Source organism: Procambarus clarkii, chromosome 82 (assembly GCF_040958095.1).
Source record: "Procambarus clarkii isolate CNS0578487 chromosome 82, FALCON_Pclarkii_2.0, whole genome shotgun sequence".
Taxonomy (NCBI): domain Eukaryota; kingdom Metazoa; phylum Arthropoda; class Malacostraca; order Decapoda; family Cambaridae; genus Procambarus; species Procambarus clarkii.
In genome coordinates, this window is record NC_091231.1 from 9,800,481 (window position 1) to 9,807,754 (window position 7,274).

A 7,274-nucleotide genomic window follows, 5' to 3' on the forward strand; every position below is an offset into this window, starting at 1 on the left:
ATTCTCGCACTTTCTTACAGTCAATATTGACTTATTAAATAAGTGCATATGTGACATACTAATTTATTGTGAATATTTTAGTTTACCTTGAAAAGCTTCATAGAAAACACCGACCTCACCTAACCTTCTTAGTATGTTCAGATAAGCATCTTATTGCTTCTTAATTACAATTATTACTTAACCTATTCAACGCAGGCTACCATGAATTTAAATATCTACAACGACGTAAATTTTTTACTGCTAGTTCCAAGTCAGGATTCATCAAGCATTTACGTGTCCACTTACAAAACTTTTACAGTTTTACAAACCAGTGGCGGCATAATCTGTATACGGTAAACATTTTACGAGCTTCAACAACTCGCAATTTAAAATTGTTTGTGTAATGGACAACTTCGTAACGATTTGGAACTCGTAAATGTTTAACATTTGCAATCTATTGGTCTAGGGTTTGGGCCTCTACCTACTGCTTGAGTCTGGTTAGTAACGGGTTAGTCTTGACTATAACCTTCGATATGCCTAGTTATCCGAGTACTTGTTCCGGATAACGATAGCTAGTTATAAGATTACCTATTCCCGACAACGGCAGCTGTTTATCAGATTATCTCATTTGGACCTTGTTAGCCTATTCCAATTTTGTGCCTGTTATCCCATTACTTTAATAAAAGAAAACGAACGTATTAGTCTACATAGAAAACGCGTACATTATATGTGGGGGTAACTCGTGATAGCTGCAGAGCTTTAATTCATGATAGTGTAAAATGTCTTTTGCACACCGCCCCACGGGTACAGCCGGAAGTGCAGTTGTCCTGACAATGGGCGATGTCTTATATTTTGAGTGGGGAGTTCGTATAAACAACGGGAGCCTCTACCCTTCACACAGAAATATTTGCCTTGCTTCTTGCACTGAAATGTGTAGATCACTCTTATGTCTTACCATCTTTCTTTTTGTCCTGTACGGAGGTCTTCACACCCTTCACCATGGCCGATGGTGAAGGGCCGTGTGCCCTCTCTACCTGAATGGGTAGACCCCACGCAATTTTAGTGGGCAGGGGAGCTGGTATGTGGCACTGGATTGATTGATTGATTGATGAAGATTAAGCCACCCAAGAGGTGGCACGGGCTTGAATAGCCCGTAAGTGGTACTGTGGCACTGAGAGAGAAGAGAGAGAAGATTAAGCCACCCAAAAGGTGGTTTGGGCATGAATAGCTCATAAGTGGTGGCCCTTTTGAGCCATTTCCAGTATCAATAGATGATACTGGAGATCTGTGGAGGTGCGACTGCACCCTGCGTGACGGGAGATGTCTCCCGTCTGTGGCACTGGTTCTTGCTGCCGGATATATACCCGAGGATGAGGTGAAGGTAAACACCTCACTTATGAGCCAATAGGATCATTGCATCTTACCAATCTCCTGTGTGCATAATTGCCAGGGCAGTATGTTGTATGTTCCGTCGTGTTCTCAAAGTTGGCAAAGTGTATTTTGATGCAAGTGGCCGTTAGATGAGCAACAGTCCATCTTTTGAACATAACATTCATAGTAGTTATAAGTACTCTCGTTTATGGAGGATCTAGACTGAAATGAACAGTACACATGTACATGGTACTGAATAACTTATGCGGTAACAGTAGTCCTTATTGCGGTTCGAGTAGCCTACTGGCGGTGCCATTTATTGTGAAGTTGGAGTCACCATTCCGTGTATATATATACATCTTTACCTTATTATATCAGTAACGTCACTACGTTATCTAACCCTTGTATGTATAACTAAGGGTTATACATACGTTGTATGTTCCGTTTTATTATAATGATCATGTAAGATCATGCCAAGTGACAGGGGCCGGGGCCTTGAGGGAACATTTTGACCATACCAAAACTGTACAATAATCAACACCTTACCAAACAGATGCTGAGAGTGCCACTGATACCAAGCGGATGGAACAGCATACCACACAGATACTAAAGCTGAGGTTTTTTTTTATTATTATTTTCTACCACAGACGTGGCCACACATTTACAATGCTAATCAGAATATATACATTTTCTTCTGTCCTCTATGGACAGGGTTAGAGATGTGTTAAACATATAGTTCAAGGGTTTATTGAACAAACTAAAGCTGAGTGAAAGACAGTTATTATGATCGCCGTTTAGGTAACAGTCCTTTTAGGCTTCAAGAGTCATTTTTACCCACCTCGGAGACGGCCGTATTATTTCCACTGCAGGACGACGCGTTATATGCCAGTTGGGAGAAGCCAACCTCTTCTCATGATCTGCCACTACGTACAAAATGCAACTGTTTTGCCTAACCAGAAACGTACAAACCCCAGCAACCCACCTAACCTATCAAAGCCGATGTATAGAAAACGTCAAAATTACGGGTGTTTGAATATTGACTAATACCTCACACTTTTAACGGACTGGTCGACTCCGTAAAAAATGCGATGTATTAGGTGAGAGGAGAGGTTTGTGAACCATTAACCAGCTTGATCTGTTAAGGAGCAGTAATCACGTGTCTACTACCACCACTATTGATCATCTTGTCTCGGCAACTCCATCACGAGGTAACCAGCCCTCCGCCTCAGCCAATAGCCAGCCAGTCTAAAACACTTTCTTCGTTTCTATTGGCTGGAGCGAGGCGCGGCCGGAGGTGCGCCGAGGGGTCGAGGATGGCGCATGTGCAAACTGACATAAAAGCGGATTTGAAACAATGACTTTGGCTGTGGTTGGCTCAGCTGCTCCCTCAGGAAATATATCTCCGCAAGTGTATGTGTTCTACTGGACCCAGGAAGCACAGTTCAGTACATCAAAACAAATTCTTTAAAAACACACAAAAACACACACAAATAAAAACAAATCGCAGTACGAATGTAATCATTTTAATTTACTTAGCTTATAAAATCAATACTATTTACTAGGGGGCGAAATGATTTAGTGAAGGTGTTTTTTAAGAGTAAGAAATATTATGAGTAGGCTGGTGTGAAGTGCAGGCGTCGGGCCCCCGGGAGGCTCAGTGTGCCTCCAGCGGTCAGAGTGAGTGTACGCGTGCCGCTCCCTCGCCACCTGTGGCGCCCCCACACACACACTACCTCCTTAACATCTCCCTCAGAATGTCACGGTAGAACCCACATCATGCACTAGAGGAACGTGGAGTGACACGCTGAAGGCGACAGTGAGTATTGTGACATTTTTACGGATTTGTGGTAGTGAATGAAGTGGTGGATTATCAGGAAGGCGGGAATACGAGTGCAGCATCACTCCTCAGGGCAGGAGAGTGCAGCATCACTCCTCAGGGCAGGAGAGTGCAGCATCACTCCTCAGGGCAGGAGAGTGCAGCATCACTCCTCAGGGCAGGAGAGTGCAGCATCCCGCCTGAGGGCAGGAGAGTGCAGCATCATGCCCGATGACGACGGGAGAGTGCAGCATCCCGCCTGAAGATGACAGGAGAGTGCAGCATCAAACCTGACGAAGGCAGGAGAGTGCAGCATCCCGTCTGACGAAGGCAAGAGAGTGCAGTATCCCGCCTGAGGAGGGCAGGAGAGTGCAGCATTCCGTCTGAGAGCAAGAGAGTGCAGCATCCCGCCTGAGGAGAGCAAGAGAGTGCAGCCTGGCCTCCCTCCCCATAACAACATATACCTGTAAGGTAAGGCATATGTCTGACGTCACCAATCATAATACAAAGTAGTGATGAGTTATTGATGACTTAAGGCTGATGAAGGAGCAGGTGGACGTCTGGGCTCCTCTCATAACTTACCTTCATCATTTATTCATAAAAGGGATGAATAACTTAATTATAGATTCACTGTTTATTGTGTATTTATTTTTTTCCGTCAGCATGAGCAAATATTTCTCGTTGAAGATTCTATTTCATTATTTTATTTATAATTCGAAACTTCTCGAGATTTCTTACGTTTTTCTTCACATAAGAAGAAGTAGAAAAATGAATTTTTAAGTTAATTTTACAATATATTTGGCCTGATGGATATCGTTAAAGGACATGTTTGACTAAAGCTCTCTTCTGCATCTTCGGAGGCAGATCCTGACTTCCAGGATTGGAAGTCGTCAAACCCTTACCCCAACATGCGAGGTGATTTGATGAAATATCTGTACCCAAAATTGACCACCGAGTGCTGGGGTGGGGGGTTGAGAGGGGGGTTTGGTTTGAGAAGGGTGGGGGTTGATTGAGAAGGGGTGGGGGGTTGGTTGAGAGGGGGGAGGGGGATTGGGTTTAGAGGGGTTGGGGGTTGGGGGTTGGTTGAGAGGGGGAGGGGGTTGGTTGAGATGGGGGGAGGGGGATTGGGTTTAGAGGGGGTGGAGGTTGGTTGAGAGGGGGTGGGGGTTGGTTGAGAGGGGGAGGGGGGTTGAGTTGAGTGGGGGAGGAGGGTTGGGTTGAGAGGGGGAGGGCGAGTGTCTGCTTCCAACTCGTCCTCCTAATAGAGCGTTGTATTATGACGTTTGCGTTACCTAAGGCCCAAAGTCGTCGTACTAGGAAATGGAAGCGGCTCGGGAAATTGACATACTGTCTCGTTTTCTGTTTTGGGTCCTCTGGTAGGTTTGGATAAGGGCAATTTAGTACGAGTTTCTTGACGTTGGGAAACCTTAGGAGGACGGGCTGTTGCTTCGCGGGGGGGGGGGGATTATAATTGCTTGTGGGTGTAAACGGTCACTGAATTGCAACAGCTGTGCGAGGGTTTTCTAGTGACTAGGCCTCGATTCCTGATTTTTTTTCTTAATCTAGGCCTACGCTACTCTGCATAAGCGTAGTTAAATCCACGTGATGTTATGGGTTATAGTTGTCAAGGGTGTTGAAGGGGCATGTCAACAATGTGAAGGGGATCCTGATCCTCTCCAGTGATGCTCTTCTTGCGACTGATGTTGTGTTGGTGTACTTATCTTGTAATGATCCTCCTGTGTTGTTGGACTTATTGTTCGACAGTGTGAGCAGGAGCTTCTGAATAGCTGAGCTGGATTCGTGAGCGGCTGAGCTGCGCTTGTAAACGGCTTAACTATTTTTATTTATATATAAAAAGAGTTCTTACTAGCACATTTCGGCCAGGTCCCTAATATTAATTTTCCCCGGAGTACGACCTGCCAAATTGTTTAACAACCAGGTACCCATTCACTGCTGAGTGAACAGAGGCTACAGTTAAGGATTGGCGCAAAGTAAATCCTCCCCGGCCAGGATATGAACCCAGGCCAAAGCGCTCGGGAAACGCCAGACGAGTGTGTTACCACTACTCCACGGGGACTGCAATTATGCTTCCGAATGGCTGAACTGTGTTAGTAAACAGCTGGTGGTGAGGTCACGTGGTCACACACACACACACACACACACACACTGCTGCCTGTAGAAATAGATCCCACCTGCTCATCATGGGCGACTTCAATCACGGAAAGATTGACTGGGAGAACAAGGAACCGCATGGAGGCGAGGATACGTGGAGAGCCAAACTATTGGAGGTGGTGACAAGCAACTTTTTAACCCAGCATGTCGGAGAACCCACAAGGATGAGAGGCAATGACGAACCAGCGAGACTCGACCTAGTCTTCACTCTGAACGACTCCGACATAAGAGAAATCGGTTTTGAGGACCCAGTAGGAATGAGCGACCACAGTGTACTGGTGTTTGAGTACTTGATTGAAGAAGGGTTATTGAACTCGAGGAGGGATACCGAAACCAAAAGGTTAGCATACCGAAAGGGAAACTATGAGGGGATAAGAAAATTCCTAACAGATATAGCATGGGAAACAGAGCTCAGGGGAAAGACGGCCCAAGATATGATGGATTACATCACGCAGAAGTGCAAGGACGCAGCGAACAAGTTTGTCCCAGTCCAAAAGGAAAACAGAGAAATGAAGATGAGAAACCCATGGTTTAATCAAAGATGTAGGCTAGCTAAGCAGCAAAGTAAAAGGGCATGGAGAAACTATAGGAATAACAGGACACTGGAGAGCAGAGAAAGATACCAGAATGCCAGGAATGAATATGTCAGGATGAGAAGAGAGGCAGAAAGACAATACGAAAATGACATCGCAAGCAAGGCAAAGACTCAGCCTAAATTGTTGCATAGCCACATTAGGAGAAAAACAACAGTAAAGGAACAGGTTATGAGATTAAGGATAGGGGCGGAAGGATTCACTACAAATGACAAGGAAGTGTGTGAGGAATTGAATAAGAAATTCCAGGAGGTCTTCACCTTAGAACAAGGAGAAATTCCAGAGGTAAGTGAGGGAATAGCTAACCAGGAACCACTGGAAGAGTTTGAGATTACCAGTGGGGAAGTAAGGAAGTGTTTACTAGAGTTGGATGTGACAAAGGCTATAGGCCCAGATGGAATCTCCCCTTGGGTTCTAAAGGAAGGAGCAAGAGAACTGAGCCTACCACTCTCCATAGTGTATAACAAATCACTGGCAACAGGGGAACTGCCAGATATTTGGAAAGCAGCTAACGTAGTCCCGATATACAAGAAAGGGGATAGACAGGAGGCACTGAACTACAGGCCAGTGTCCCTAACCTGCATACCATGCAAGCTGATGGAGAAGATTGTGCGAAAAAAACTAGTGGAGCATCTGGAGCGAAGGAACTTTGTAACACAGCATCAACATGGGTTCAGGGATGGCAGGTCCTGCCTCACAGGGTTACTTGAATTCTACGACCAGGCAACAAAAATAAGGCAAGAAAGAGAAGGGTGGGCAGACTGCATATTTTTGGATTGTCAGAAAGCCTTTGATACAGTGCCACACAAGAGGCTAGTGCGAAAGTTGGAGATGCAGGCTGGAGTGAGAGGGAAGGTACTCCGGTGGATAGAGGAATACCTAAGCAACAGGAGACAACGAGTCTGTGTGAGGGGTGAGGTCTCAGATTGGCGAGACGTCACAAGTGGAGTCCCGCAGGGGTCAGTCCTTGGACCTATACTGTTTCTGGTATATGTAAATGATCTCCCAGAGGGTATAGATTCGTTCCTCTCAATGTTTGCCGACGATGCAAAAATTATGAGGAGGATTGAAACAGAGGATGATAGTAGGAGGCTACAAGATGACCTGGATAGACTGAGTGAATGGTCCAACAAATGGCTGTTGAAGTTCAACCCGAGTAAATGCAAAGTAATGAAACTAGGAAGTGGAAACAGGAGGCCAGGCACAGGATACAGAATAGGAGATGAAGTACTTAATGAAACAGACAGAGAGAAAGATCTAGGAGTTGATATCACACCAAACCTGTCTCCTGAAGCCCACATAAAGAGAATAACGTCTGCGGCATATGCGAGGCTGGCTAACAT

At 45.4% G+C, this 7,274-nt stretch overlaps 1 protein-coding gene across 3 annotated transcripts in view; it reads left to right on the forward strand.

Annotated features, from left to right (window-relative positions):
* Window positions 1–7,274, forward strand: part of LOC123764319 (solute carrier family 35 member F3) — a 225,177-nt gene that overhangs the window by 122,803 nt on the left and 95,100 nt on the right. Inside the window, exon 1 of one of the 3 annotated variants that reach the window (XM_069316088.1) lies at window positions 2,763–3,637. The exons of the other annotated variants lie outside the window; for them this stretch is intronic. The gene's annotated coding sequence lies outside the window, so the exon portion shown is untranslated. Of the gene's footprint in view, window positions 1–2,762; window positions 3,638–7,274 lie in introns of those variants that run through there. 3 annotated transcript variants of the gene reach the window in all.